The sequence below is a fragment of the Lepidochelys kempii genome, chromosome 12, assembly GCF_965140285.1.
Source record: "Lepidochelys kempii isolate rLepKem1 chromosome 12, rLepKem1.hap1, whole genome shotgun sequence".
In the NCBI taxonomy this organism is placed as follows: Eukaryota; Metazoa; Chordata; order Testudines; family Cheloniidae; genus Lepidochelys; species Lepidochelys kempii.
This window is the reverse complement of record NC_136391.1, coordinates 1,162,412-1,177,055: the sequence shown is the minus strand read 5'-3', so window position 1 is coordinate 1,177,055 and position 14,644 is coordinate 1,162,412. Positions and strand designations below refer to the sequence as shown.

General features: G+C 50.9%; 1 non-coding gene across 1 annotated transcript; it reads left to right on the top strand.

The window, feature by feature from the left end:
• Nucleotides 1-239: 239 nt before the first annotated feature.
• TRNAF-GAA (transfer RNA phenylalanine (anticodon GAA)) lies at nucleotides 240-312 on the top strand. The gene has a single exon. It is a non-coding gene; the product is annotated as a tRNA-Phe (tRNA).
• The last annotated feature ends 14,332 nt before the right edge of the window (nucleotides 313-14,644 follow it).

Genomic DNA, 14,644 nt, shown 5'->3' with positions numbered 1-14,644 from the left:
TAGCTCAGGGTCCAGCTCAACTTCCTCCATGGGCGACTGGCCCCCAGTCTGCTTCGGCCACCAGGTCAACCTAGGAACTAAGGCAGGAATGGGGTGAGGAAGCAAGTCAAGCTGAGCAAGGCAGGCAAAAGCAAGTCTTGCCTTCATGGGCTGCTCACAACAATGTCCTTTTTGTGTGCCAAGGCTGACAAAAACATCCCAGACAGAGCAGCAGCAGGCCAAAGGCACAGTATGCATCTGCCGAAGTAGCTCAGTTGGGAGAGCGTTAGACTGAAGATCTAAAGGTCCCTGGTTCAATCCCAGGCTTTGGCAGGTCCTTTTCTCCCTCTTTGTGCAGAGGTGGCTTGTTTTCTGGAGCACAGCAGCACCTTTCCCTGCTACAGTGTCCAGTCCAAAATATCAGCCCCCCAGTGCAAAAACGCTATCTTAGGGTGTAAACAGGAGGCTTCCAGCACTGGGACACCTGAGAGAGAGCTCAGTGGGGGGTGTAACAGCTGCTGACTCTGAGGGTCCTGGGCTAAATCCACTTGCAGGTGGAAGTGTTTCAATTTATTTTATTGACAATGAGTAAGGCGACGATTTAATCACAGGTATTTTTCGTAAAAGTCATGGGCAGGTCACAGGCAAGAAATAAAAAATCATTGCCCGTGACCTGTCCATGACTTATACCATAGATACCCCTCATTGAATCTTGCAGGGAGGGGATTCCAGGGAGTCTGCAGCACCAGCTGTGTGGGGAAGGAGTCTGGGGGGCCCCATAGCACCAGCTACCAGGGGAGAAGCCCTGGGGTCCAGCTGCCACCACAGGGGGGGGAGCCCCAGGGGCTGAGCAGCTGCTCCCACTGCCCCCAGGACAGCTGCCGGGAGCCACTGAGCTGCAGCTGCTCCCGCTGCCTCCAGGACCACTGCTCAAATGGTCCCCAGGGCCAGCTGGATTGGCCGCTGCTCTGGTGGTCCCTGGGGCCAGCTGCTTGGGCGGCCCTGGAGTCAGCCACAATGGCCGCTGCAGAAGTCACGGAGGTCACAGGAAGTCACAGAATCCGTCACTTCCACAACCTCCCTGAGGGTCACGGATCCTTAATAATGAGACAGGGAACTGTGTGTTTCATTGTAAATCCATCTCTGCCTGCAGCCCCTACTGTCCCAGCCTTGAGATCCCCAGTCACTGCCTGCCGGTGCCCCTCACTCGCAACCCGCAGCCCCTACTGTCCCAGCCTTGGGATCCCCAGTCACTGCCTGCCGGTGCCCCTCACTCCCGACCCACAGCCCCTGCTCTCCCAGCCCTGAGCTCCCCACTCGCTGCTCTGCCGGTGCCCCTCACTTCCGACCCGCATGACCTGCTATCTCAGCAGGTGCATAGGGTGACGTGGGAGGAGCGTGTCCCCCTCCTGTCCTCAGCCACGTGTCACCCGCATGCCACAAGCAGCCCGGCCACAACCCCGCCCTGCCCCAGTCCGTGTCTGTGCCCCCTGATCCCTCCCCCACCCATGCGCTCCCTCAGCCCCCCCTCCCAACCCTCCCATAGTCCCCCACACACCCTCCTCAGCCATTGGCCCCCGACATCCCCTCCCCCATGGGCCCCTCTATCCCCCCATCCACCCCAGCCCTGCCCTCCATCCAGGGGATCCCTCAGACCCCACTCCCCAAACTCCCCCCTAGTCCACCCCAAACTTTTTCCTCATCCCTCGGCCCCCAGCATCCCCCAAAATGTGCTGCCGCCCCCAAGCTCCTCCCCCCATCCTCAGCACCCCACCCCAATGGACTCCCACCCCTTTCCCCATTGCTGGCCCCCCTTTCCCGTCACCCCTCCCCCAGTCCATCCCCAGTGTGCCAGGTTCCTCATTGCCAATCTCTGCTACCCCCCAACCTGCCAGATTCCCCTTTTCAGCCACCGTGGGGCCCTCAAACATGCCCCCACCCATCCCCTCTGGGGTCTCTAAATCCCCTATTCCCACAGTGCACCTTGGTAACCCTTCCCTCCTCTACCTCGAATTCCCCTATTCCCTTCCCTTGGGTCCTCCTAGACACCTCAACCCCACAGTCTGCCCCCCACATATATCCTGATCACTCATTCACACGCTGAGCTAGTCCTTCAGCCCCCACAGTCCACCAAACTTCTCCATCCATGAGCCCCGTGGCCCTGTGGCCAGGAAGGGGGGGGCAAGCTCCCAATGTGGCTGGGCTGGGTATGGATGTGAATCTTTTCCTGTCTGGTGTGTGCTAGGCTCACAAAGACTCTTTGCTCCCTCAGGGTGGGGTGTGGTTTTTGGCCGAAGGAGACACAGTTTGGGAGCCCTGTGGATGCGATGGAGTGTCTGGAATGGGAGGTGGGAAGGAGAAGAGCAATATGAAGATGGCGTCTAAGACGAGGCCAGGTGCCTTCTGTGGAGGGAGACATGCTGGACAATGCCAAGGATTGGGGAGACAACCAGATGTGAGCCAGGGTGCAGAGAGCTGGGGAGGGTGTCTGTGTCTGTAACACTTCCCTGTCCTCTCTCACAGATGGAGTCCAAGAGGGATAGGAAGGAGAGGACGAGCGCCCCAGTACTCAAGAATAATAAGGTGCATCCTAGCTGGACCCGGGGCTCTGCGGGGTTAAGACCAGTGGAAGGGACAAGAGTCTCCTGTGCAGAGTGACGATTTTGGGTGCAGGTGCACTGGGGTGCTTCTAATTGTAGCTCTGAGAACATCATGGGAAGAGGGTTCAGGGTAGAGCCCTGGGGTGTGGAAGATGCGAAAAGAAGAGCCCCGCCATCACGGCAGAGTGTGACGATAACTTTTGTTTTTCCTTCTTGCGTTGTGTTTGGCACCAAGGGAAAAGAAGTGTGTAAGTGTGTGTGTGTCTTGATGCCAGGCAAGACCTGTCCAGCTCACCCTCTCTCTCTTTTTACTGCCTCCTACTGCAGGCCATGGGCAGGAGAAGTGCACATTGATCCCCACAGGCTTGGTCGCGAGAGCCTGCACCATCTGGCAGGAGGGAAGAGAATCATAGTGGGTCCTGGAGGCGACAGTGGGGGAGGTGGGGTGCCTGGCCACATAGCCGGTTGGCTCTGTCTCTTTTCATCGCGTGGGGCTGCTCTAGAGCATGTGGGAGACGGAGGGAGGCCGAGCTCTCGCGCACCAGTAGAACTGTGGGCAGGGCTGCCTCGCTCATCGGTTATTTCCTGCGCTTGCAGATGCGTCGCCCAGGAGCCCCAGGCAGAGGAGAAGCTGGAAGAAGCGGAGCTGAGCAGGCTGGACATCCCGGGAAGCAGAGATGAACAGTCCTGAGCTTTCTGCCTTTCCCAGCACTGGGTGTGAGTCAGCGGTGATGGCACTCTCCTCCTCAGCTCTTCCCAGGTTAGTTTTCTTCAGAGGCCGTGAGCTGCGCGTGGTATTAAGGGCAGGGGAAGAGACAATCGTCTCCTGTGCAGAGTGACTCCTTTGGGTGCAGGTGCAGAGGGGGGATTTCTAATTGTATCTGTGATGGCATAATGGGAGGAGGGTTGAAGCCAGAGCCCTGGGGTGCGGGAGGAGCGAGAAGAGGAGCCTCGCCACTATTGCTTTTTCTTTCCCTCTTTTGTTGTGTTTAATACCAAGGTGAAAGAAGTCGTGAGGATGGAGTCCAGCCCCGAGGTGAGATGGAAAGTGAGCGAGAGCAGTGACAGCGTGAATCCTGTTGATGCCAGGCAAGACCTGTCCAGCTGGGAGCGAAGCAGCTGTCGCTGTCAGTGAGGTAAGTGTCTGGTTTGGGGAGGGCTCTGGTCACAGCCCCCCTGGCTCCAAGCAGGGACTTCCCGTTAGCTGGATGTGGGTTTCCTGACTAGCTGTGGCTTCAAGGGAGATGATGTTGCCATTTGCGGGCGCTGATCATCTCTCTGGACAGGAGTGGGGTGTGCTCCCTAGCAGAAGGCTGAATCCATGAGGGTGACTCCCGATTCTGAGTTTCTTTCCTTCCTCCTAGTTTTCTCTCTCTTTCTGTCTTCTCTACTGTGTTGGCCAACTCACACTCAAACTCTCTCTCTCCTTTCATGGACACTTGTTATGTTCAGTTGCCTGCATCCTCTTCCTCTGCTCCCCCTCCCCCAGTCTCCTCTGGGCTAGGCTGGGTCTATCTGCCTGTGGCCATTGTCTCTGCCCTACTGCACTAAGTGGCTTGCCCCTCCCACCCCGTATCTTCCTAGAGAGTTTGGGGAGACTTCATTGGTGTAACTGGGTCACAGCATGAGTGGCCAGTCATGTCTTTGGGACTGTGGGGTCTGAGACGGAGAGGGGATTTGTGGTCATGGCTTTGGGCACAGGGGAAGTGGGGCTGGGATTAGAGATGCCTAGAAACCCCCTTATCATCCCTGGCTCCATTACTGCATCACCCAAAAGCCCCGCTTGGGGTCCACGCTCAGTACTGGGTTTCCAACAGTGCCACTGGTTAATTGGTCTTTCTCTGCTTCCCCAGAACCCCTCCCCAGAGTCTGTCATTGCTTCACCTAAAAGCTGCTTCCCTTTTGGGTCTCTGTTCTGGGGTTTCTGCTGTCATCAGGGACACTGCTCTGGCTATGGGCAGGTGCTCAGCAAGGCGAGGGTTGTAACTCAGAGCTTTTGCCATCAGAAATTTAAATAAAATTAGCCTTTGCCTCATTCCTTAAAGTGTAGGGTAACACACAGGCACACGCCTGCTCACCAGGGTATGTGTGGGTCGGTGTCAGGGTGCAGGGTCCCCTGGTGACCAGGTGAGGCATTGCATGGTGAATATCGCTCTTGTTGGGGCACTGACCCCTGCTGGCCAGGTGGGATAGTGCCCTATGTGTATCTCCCTTGCAGAACTGTGATAGTGACCCCTGCTGGCCAGGAACCACTGGTAGCCAGATGAGTCAGTGCTCTAGGTGTGCTCTTCACCTCCCCCAAGGTGGCAGGGTGCCTGGGTGGCCGTATTAGGTAGTACCCTGGGTATCTTCCAACCCCCTTGTGGCAGTGAGCCCTGTTCCTGGTGCGCATCACTCCCCCACTAGGGATGTACACTGGTGGCCAAGTGGGGCAGTTCCCTGTGTGTAGCCCCCCACCCCCTCTGTGGCCAGCTATGGCAGGCACTAATCCCTGGCATACACGTGGGGCAATACCCTCTATATATCCCCCAATTGGGGCAGTGCTCTGTGCGTGTGTGTTCATCTCCCCTGTCAAGGTTCTTTCCCCACTCTGAACTCTAGGGTACAGATGTGGGGACCTGCATGAAAACCTCCTTAGCTTACTTTTACTAGCTTAGGTTAAAACTTCCCCAAGGTACAAATTAATTTTACCCTTTGCCCTTGGAATTTCCACTGCCACCACCAAACTTTAACTGGGTTTACTGGGAAACGTAGTTTGGACACGTCTTTCCCCCCAAAATCCTCCCAACCCTTGCACCCCACTTCCTGGAGAAGGTTTGGTAAAAATCGTCACCAATTTGCATAGGTGACCACAGACTCAAACCCTTGGATCTGAGAACAATGAAAAAGCATTCAGTTTTCTTACAAGAAGACTTTTAGTAGAAGTAAAGGAATCACCTCTGTAAAATCAGGATGGTTGATACCTTACAGGGTAATTAGATTCAAAACATACAGAATCCCTCTAGGCAAAACCTTAAGTTACAAAAAAGAGACACAGGAATAGTCATTCTATTCAGCACAGTTCTTCTCTCAGCCATCTAAAGAAATAATAATCTAACACATATCTAGCTAGATTACTTACTAAAAGTTCTAAGACTCCATTCCTGTTCTGTCCCTGGCAAAAGCAGCATACAGACAGACACAGACCCTTTGTTTCTCTCCCTCCTCCCAGCTTTTGAAAGTCTCTTGTCTCTTCATTGGTCATTTTGGTCAGGTGCCAGCGAGGTTACCTTTAGCTTCTTAACCCTTTACAGGTGAGAGGATTTTTCCTCTGGCCAGGAGGGATTTTAAAGGAGTTTTACCCTTCTCTTTATTTTTATGACATCCCCTATTTGGGTAGTGACTGCTGGTGGCTAAGTGAGGCAGTGGCCTTTGATTTCCTCTTCTCTCCCCACACTCCCACATCTGAGGTTGTGCCCTCTGTTGGCCAGTTGAGGCACTACCTGATGTGTGTATCTACTAATTGGAGCCGTGACCTCTCCGTGGTGGCCTGGTGTGGCAGTGCCCTACTGGTATCTCCCTCCCACAACAGACAGACACACACCGTTGTGGTAGTGGCCACTTCAGGCCGTGGCCTGTTTATCATTCCCCCCCACCACCATTGCAGCAGTGACTCCTGGTGGCCACGTGAGGCAGTGCCCTGCATGTGTCGCCCCGGCCAGTGCTGCAGTGACCCCTGGTGCCCAGTTTGAGAACAGGTTTTGTGTACCTCATGTGTAGCCTGCGTGTACCGCACGTCTTGGGGCAGTGAAGTGTGGTAGCCAGCTAAAACAGGGCACAGTCTGGTGGCCACGTAGGGCAGTGGCCTGTGTGTACATCTCCACTGGCGCCGTGACCCCTGGTGTCTTGGTACTAAGATGCAGCCACATCTAGGTTACACAGGGGGGCTGTATATAGGCCAATGGGGATAGCCCCCCCCCCATTCCAGGAAGTAGACAAGGTCTAAGATACCAGAGCAACTGCTGCTGCTATTTCAACAGGAAGAGAAGGAGGAGGTTGCAGGCTGGTGAAGGAGAGAAAATCAACACTGCAGGAGCAGGAGAAGGTAAAAACCAGGAGAATCCAGAAGCCAAGTCACCAGAGAAGCACAGGGAACCTCTCTGCAACCTCCCCAAAACTCTCATTTGAAGAGGGGTGTGGACTGTGGAATATGGAGCTTTGTCCCAAAAAACATAAAGAAATAGCTTTGAGCTCTGATGCACTATGTAAGGTCAGTTCTTTGATGGGGTTAGTGAGGGGTTCAATGCCATTTAACTAATCCACTTTCAACTCACACCTTCTACTAATCAAAATTCGTTTTGCTGAGTGTCCCCCTGTTCGCAAGCCCTGAATTCTCCACGCTGACCCGTCCCTTCAAGGCCCTGGGTTTGTGATACAGAAAGGGCTTGATCACTTTTTATAGTTGGGGAGCTGAAAGCCGGCTAGCTAGACCCCCGTGTGTTCACAAGCAGTGTGAAAAAGCACAATTCCCGCTCACACTACTCAGGGGCAGCACAGCTCCTGGGCTCTCAAGGATCACACACTAATGCTAGCTTCAGAGGCATGCGCACGGGGTGGGCCCAGGCACACCCAAATCAGGGTTGGCCCAAGCGCAAAAAAAAAAAGGGGGGCAGCCGGACTGCTGGAGATGGGGGGCGGGGGAGTCTGGGGTAGGGGGGCCCCGGCCCAGCCACTCTTCTCTGCCCCGCTCTCTTCTGCGGGGGAGAAGCTTGGTGGGGCTGCGCCCCGGGCTCAGTCCTGCTGCTCCGAGGCCGCTGGCAGCCAAGCTCCCACCTCGCCCTGCAGCTCGCTGCAGACTCGCCCCACCTCCGCCCCCTGCCCCGGTCCGCGGTGTGCTGGGCAGAGAGAGGGGGACATGGAGAAGAGGCAGGGACAGGGCCTTGAGGAAGGGGGTGGAATCGGGGTATACCCCCTCCAGCTCCCTCCTGTGAACTGCTCAGGGCAGGGGGCTGGGAGCACCCCCACGACTCCAGCACACCTCCCTAGCCCTGATCCCTGCAGCCCTCTCCCACACACGCAGCCCTCTGCCCTGACTCCTGCATGCCCCAGACCTGACTCGTGCACCCTCCTCACACACCCTGCCCTGACTCCTGCACCCCCCCCTTCACACACACCCAGTCCCCAGTTCTGACTCCTGCACCTCCCACACATCCCCACCCCCACCCTGAGCACCAAATTGGAGCTCTTGCACCCTCCCCGCCCACATATCAACCTGCACCCCTCGCACCTAATGGGAGCTGCCCCAGGTAAGCACTCCACACCCCCAACCTCCTGCCCCAACCCTGAGCCCCCTCCCTCATTCTACCTCCTGTTCAGACCCTGCACCCCAACCCCCAGCCTTCTCCTTCACATCCAGCCCTGTGCTCAGTGCACCCCCCACCCTCAGCTCAGTGCAGAGAGAGACAAAGAGAATGGGCTAGACCAGGGAGAAGGTAGGTACCCACTCTATGTGGGCAGGAGTGGGGGGGATCCTGTTTAACCCCTCCCCAGACCTGCTGTGCTTCAAGTTTACCCCCGGCCCCTTTCTTGCTTCAAGGACCAATCCTAGCTCCTGCCCCACTGTGCTTTTGCCCTCAGCCCCTGCCTTGCTCCAGTCACAGGGACTAATCCTCCCCCCATCCCCCGCTGTGCTCATCTTGCCCCTGTCCCCTGCCTCACTCCAGCTGGGGACCAATCCTTCCCCCTGCTCCTCATGCCAACTTTGAGGGTAGATAAAAATCAATGACTTTTTTAAAAAAATCAAGTAATCTGATTTTTTTAATTTAAATTGGATTTTTGAGGAAAAAATATCTAAAGATTGTTTTAATTAAGGTACATCAGAGATGCTTAGTTTTGCAGTTCTCAAACTGTGGATTTGTGTCTCCAGAGGTAACATGCTTGTTAACAGCAAAAATGTTTTAAATAAATAAATAATATAGAGAAGTGAGAAATAACAGACCTCAACTCTATTGTCCCTCTGCAAATATGTGGACACAGGGTCAACCCCTTACCTCTCTTTAAAAGTGAAAAGTTTCAAAAAATTCAATGAATAGAGCTGTAGCTCACGAAGCTTATGCTCAAATAAATTGGTTAGTCTCTAAGGTGCCACAAGTCCTCCTTTTCTTTTAATGAATAGAAGATTGTTGGGGGCAGAATAGATCTGGACAAGGAAAAGAAGTCTGGAGATAAACGTGAGAATGAGGGACATATGCTTTTTGTTAAACTATTATGTTTGCTGTTGAAGAAGAATATCCAGAATACTTCACGTAGTTGTTTTAGTTAAATAAAACAATTTAAATATCTGTCTGGGGATGATCTCTTCCTAATACAGCCTGGCAAGAAAATCCTCCAAATATTAATGATTAACCTGTTGAACTGGAGAGAGTCCACCTCCCAATAACTTCATAAATCTCTGCTTCAGTTACCTTTGGTAAATGAAATAACCAAACACTCATTCATTTTGTGACATAGCTGTAAAACTCATCTGAAAAGTTTTCAAAATAAATCACGGTTTAAAAATATATAGTGTTTCCCTTCTAAAAGTGAAACCTACATCGAACTCTGAGTTGTGAAGAATATGTATTAAGGTTATAAAAACCAACAAGAATGCACTTTTATGTAGAAAACCATGATTAAATGGAGTCTTCCTGACGAGTGATTTAAATCAAATCCACCCTGCCCGCTGTGCTCTTGCCCCGGCCTCTTCATTCCCCAGGGGGGCCCACAAATATGTTTGGTGCCAGGCCCACAAAAAGTCAATGCTGCCCTGTTCCTAGAATGAACCCTCATTGAGTGGGGCGATCCCCAGGGAGCAGCTCAAACCTCCAAGGTGTCTGGCCAGTGGCAGGACATGAGCACGGCAAGGGAGGGGGGTGGCAGTGACATCACACAGGCCTTTTGCAGGAGCTCAGCCGATTGGTCAAAGGTGGTGGGGAGGTGGTGACCTCACAGACAGATGCTGACATCAGCCAGGCAGGACGGGGAGGGGCCAGGGAAACCTCGGCGACCCCTGTGGCTTCACTTCAGCGAGTCTCCTTCTCGAGGTCTCTCCATGAGGACTGAGAGGGGATCAGGGGTCACGTATGTGAGCACCAGGGGGAACCTCTGTAGAGTTTTCTCCTTTCCTTTCATTGATTTATTGATAGAAAACAGATGTCCCTTGAGAAGGTAAGAGCCTCCTCAGGTCTGAAACCTCTTCAGTCGGATCCATCTGATGCCAGTTGAATTCTAGGTGTGGAAAACACAAGCTTAAGGAGGCAGAATTTTATTCTGCACCTAAATTCTGTCTCTTAGAATCACTGGGGACATGAGGGTTTGTCCTTTTTATTTCACCTTTTCCTCCATTCCTCCCTCCTTTCTCTTCTTCTCTTGCATCTTTTGTCTTTTCTCCTCTTCCCCTCCCAGCACCAGGAGGTGTGTGTGTGTGTTTGTGAATCCACTGATCTTCCTTCATGTGGGAACAGATGATACCGATAGATTCTCATTGCAATGTATCAAGGAAGACTATGCCAGGCTGGGGAAGAAGCTTTAGGAAATTGAGGCTCAAGTGATCTTCAGTGGGTTTCTGCCTATTCCTAGAGGTGGGCAACAAAGGTGTGACAAGATTATGACTATCAACAGATGGCTCAGGCAGTGGTGCTGTAAGGAGGGCTTTGGGATGTATGGCCACTGGGAGGCCTTCATGGACAGAGGACAGTTCTCTCCGGATGGACTTCATCTGAGTAGGGAAGGAAATAGACTTCTCGGATGGAGGCTGGCACAACTGATGAAGAGCTTTAAACTAGGAATCTGGGGGAGATGGTTGGGGGATGTCCAGGTAATCTCCACGCCGGATTTTAATATTGAGAGGGAAGAAAACAGCTGTGAGTAGGAGAATGGACATAAGGAGGAAGGGCAGTGTGGGTCCCAGTCTAATAGGTCATACTGGCTGTAGAATATCAGGGCCTAATTGGGTACAGAACGCGAGCGAGGCCAAACAGCAGGAATGAAGATGTTTGTACCCCAGTGCGAGGAGCCGGGTAACAAAATGGAGGAACTAGAGCTACTGGTGCAGGAAGTGAAACCAGCTATTCTAGGGAGAACGGAAACAGGGTGGAAGAGTCGTCACGACTGGGCTGCAGGGATTGAGGGGTCTGTGCTGTTTAGGAAAGACAGAAATAAAGGCAAAGGTGGGGGAGTCGCATTGTCTATCAATGATGAGGTAGACTGTAAAGAAATAAGAAGCGATGGAATGGATAAGACAGAGTCTGGGCAAAACTCACATTGGGAAAGAAAACTACTAGAGCCTGCCCTGGGATGGTGCTTGGGGTGGGCTATAGACCACCGGGATCTAATCTGGATATGGATAGAGACCTCTTTAATGTTTTTAATAAAGTAAATACTAATGGCAACTGTGTGATAATGGGAAATCTTAACTTCCCAGATATAGACTGAGGGATAAGTGCTAATAATAATAATAGGGCTCAGATTTGCCTAGATGCGTTAGCTGATGGATTCCTTCATCAAGTAGTTGCTGAACCAACAAGAGGGGATGCCATTTTAGATTTGGTTTTGGTGAGTAGTGAGGACCTCATAGAAGAAATGGTTGTTGGGGACAACCTTGGTTCGAGCGATCATGAGCTAATTCAGTTCAAACTAAATGGAAGGATAAACAAAAATAAATCTGTGACTAGGGTTTTTGATTTCAAAAGGGCTGACTTTCAAAAATTAAGGAAATTGGTTAGGGAAGTGGATTGGACTGAAGAATTTATGGATCGAAAGGTGGAGGAGGCCTGGGATTACTTTAAATCAAAGCTGCAGAAACTATCAGAAGCCTGCATCCCAAGAAAGGGGAAAAAATTCATAGGCAGGAGTTGCAGACCAAGCTGGATGAGCAAGCATCTCTGAGAGGTGATGAAGAAAAAGCACAAGGCATACAGGGAGTGGAAGATGGGAGGGATCAACAAGGAAAGCTACCTTATCGAGGTCAGAACACATAGGGATAAAGTGAGAAAGGCTAAAAGTCAAGGAGAGTTGGATCTTGCAAAGGGAATTAAAACCAATAGTAAAAGGTTCTATAGCCATATAAATAAGAAGAAAACAAAGAAAGAAGAAGTGGGACCGCTAAACACTAAGGATGGAGTGCAGGTCAAAGATAATCTAGGCATGGTCCAATATCTAAACAAATACTTTGCCTCAGTCTTTAATGAGGCTAATGAGGAGCTTAGGGATAACGATAGCATGAGAAATGAGAATGAGGCTATGGAGACAGATATTACCATATCCGAGGTAGAAGCCAAAAACTCGAACAGCTTAATGGGACTAAATCGGGGGCCCAGCTAATCTTCCTCCAAGAATATTAAAGGAATTGGCACAAGAAATTGCAAGTCCATTAGCAAGAATTTTTAATGAATCGGTAAACTCAGGGGTTGTACCATATGACTAGAGAATTGCTAACACAGTTCCTATTTTTAAGAAAGGAAAAAAAGTGATCCGGGTAACTACAGGCCTGCTAGTTTGATATCTGTAGTATGCAAGGTCTTGGAAAAAAATTTGAAGGAGAAAGTAGTTAAGGACATTGAGGTCAATGGTAAATGGGACAAAATACAACATGGTTTTACAGAAGGTAGATCGTGCCAAACCAACCGGATCTCCCTCTTTGAGACAGAAACAGATTTTTTAGACAAAGGAAACGCAGTGCATCTAATTTACCTAGATTTCAATAAGGCATTTGATACGGTGCCACATGGGGAATTATTAATTAAATTGGAAAAGATGGGGATCAATATGAAAATTGGAAGGTGGATAAGGAAGTGGTTAAAGGGGAGATTACAGTGGGTCATACTGAAAGGTTAACTGTCAGGCTGGAGGGAGGTTACCAGTGGAGTTCCTCAGGGATCGGTTTTGGGACCAATCTTATTTAATCTTTTTATTACTGACCTTGGCACAAAAAGTGGGAGTGTACTAATAAAGTTTGTGGACGACACAAAGCTGGGACGTATTGCCAATTCAGAGAAGGACCAGGATATTATACAGGAAGATCTGGATGACCTTGTAACCTGGAGTAATAGCAATAGGATGAAATTTAATAGTGAGAAGCGTAAGGTCATGCATTTAGGGATTAATAAGAAGAATTTTAGTTATAAGCTGGAGACACCTCAATTGGAAGTAAGAGAGGAGGAGAAGGACCTTGGAGTATTGGTTGACTGCAGGATGACTATGAGCCACCAATGTGATAGGCTGTGAAAAAAGCTAATGCAGTCTTGGGATGCATCAGGCAAAGTATTTCCAGTAGAGATAAGGGGTGTTAGTACCATTATAAAAGGCATTCTTCACCTGGAATACTGTGTGCAGTTCTGGTCTCCCATGTTTAAGAAGGATGAATTCCAAGTGGAACAGGTACAGAGAAGGGCTACTAGGATGATCCTAGGAATGGAAAACCTGTCTTATGAAAGGAGACTCAAGGAGCTAGGCTTGTTTAGCCTAACCAAAAGAAGGCTGAGGGGAGATATGATTGCTCTCTATAAATATATCAGAGGGATAAATACCATGGAGGGAGAGGAATTATTTAAGCTCAGTACCAATGTGGACACAAGAACAAATGGATATAAACTGGCCAGCAGGAGGTTTAGACTTGAAATTAGACAAAGGTTTCGAACCATTATCAGAGGAGTGAAGTTCTGGAACAGCCTTCCAAGGGAAGCAGTGAGGGCAAAAAACCTATCTAGCTTCAAGATTAAGCTCAATAAATTTATGGATGAGATGGTATGATGGGACAACATGATTTTGGCAATTAATTGATCTTTGACTCTTCGTGGTAGATGGGGCCCAGTGGCCTTTCATGGGATGTTGGATGGGATGGGATCTGAGTTACTACAGAGAATTCTTTTCTGGGTATCTGGCTGGTGAGTCTTGCCCACATGCTCAGAGTTCAGCTGATCGTCATATTTGGGGTCGGGATGGTATTTTCCCCCAGGGCAGATTGGCAGAAACCCTGGGGGTTTTTCACCTTCCTCTGCAGCATGGGGCACAGGTCACTTGCTGGAGGATTCTCAGCACCTTGAAGTCTTTAAACCATGATTTGAGGACTTCAATACCTCAGAGAAAGGTGAGAGGTTTATTGCAGGAGTGGGTGCATGAGATTCTGTGTCCTGCATTGTGCAGGCCAGACTAGATGATCATGATGATCCCTTCTGACCTTAAAGTCTATGAGTTTATGACTGTTATGGCTGGGTCAAAGACAGCCAGACCTACTGGTCAGAGCCAGAGTCCACACTCACAGGACAGGAGTCATGAGTCAGCTGGGTCAGGATACTGGAAGATCAGAAGCAAAAAACAAACTTGCGATCACAACCACAAATCAGATGCCAGGAAATCAAGCCAGGGGAGCGGCAGCAGAAAGAGGCAGCACATGGTCCAGAACAGGGAGCAGCCCTGGTGTTCAGACAGCTTCCTCTTCCTGCTGCTGTCTTACGCAGGGCCAGGTGGCCAATTAGCTGCTCTCCAACTCCTCCAACAGGACCTCAGGAGTGGAGCCTCAAACTGGGGTTGAACGTCGTGGGTCCTAGGTAAGCAATTTTCAGCAGGCTTTCAGGTGGAGGGTTGGAGCATGGCTGCTTCCGTGAACCCTGCAGACCCGTGGGTCATGACAGTGAGTGATCTCTGCCCGCTCAAACTTCCTGCAGGAAACAGTCTCCAGGATCCTGGACACATCCTCTGAGAATAACATGAGGATATCATGATGAGAAATAGGTCTCTGTACCAGGGCTGGGATCCAGGGACAGGGAAACCTCCCAACAAGGATATGTAGCAGGAGCCCCCTGTTTGTAGCAAGGGCCCCAAGTGGCAGGACGAGTGAACAGTTCTTACCTCCAGGAGATGTATGGGATCTTCCATCTGAGTCTCAATGGGACCCATGTTGCTTGGTTTCACAGGATGAGATAACCTGTCCGCACTGCTCCCTGAGTTGGGCTGGCTGCAGGATATATCTGAGAGGCTGGGACAGAGCCTGAAAGACACGTATGACAAGCAGGGTTCTGTCACCCCAGGGGGAGAACAGAGGGTCTGAA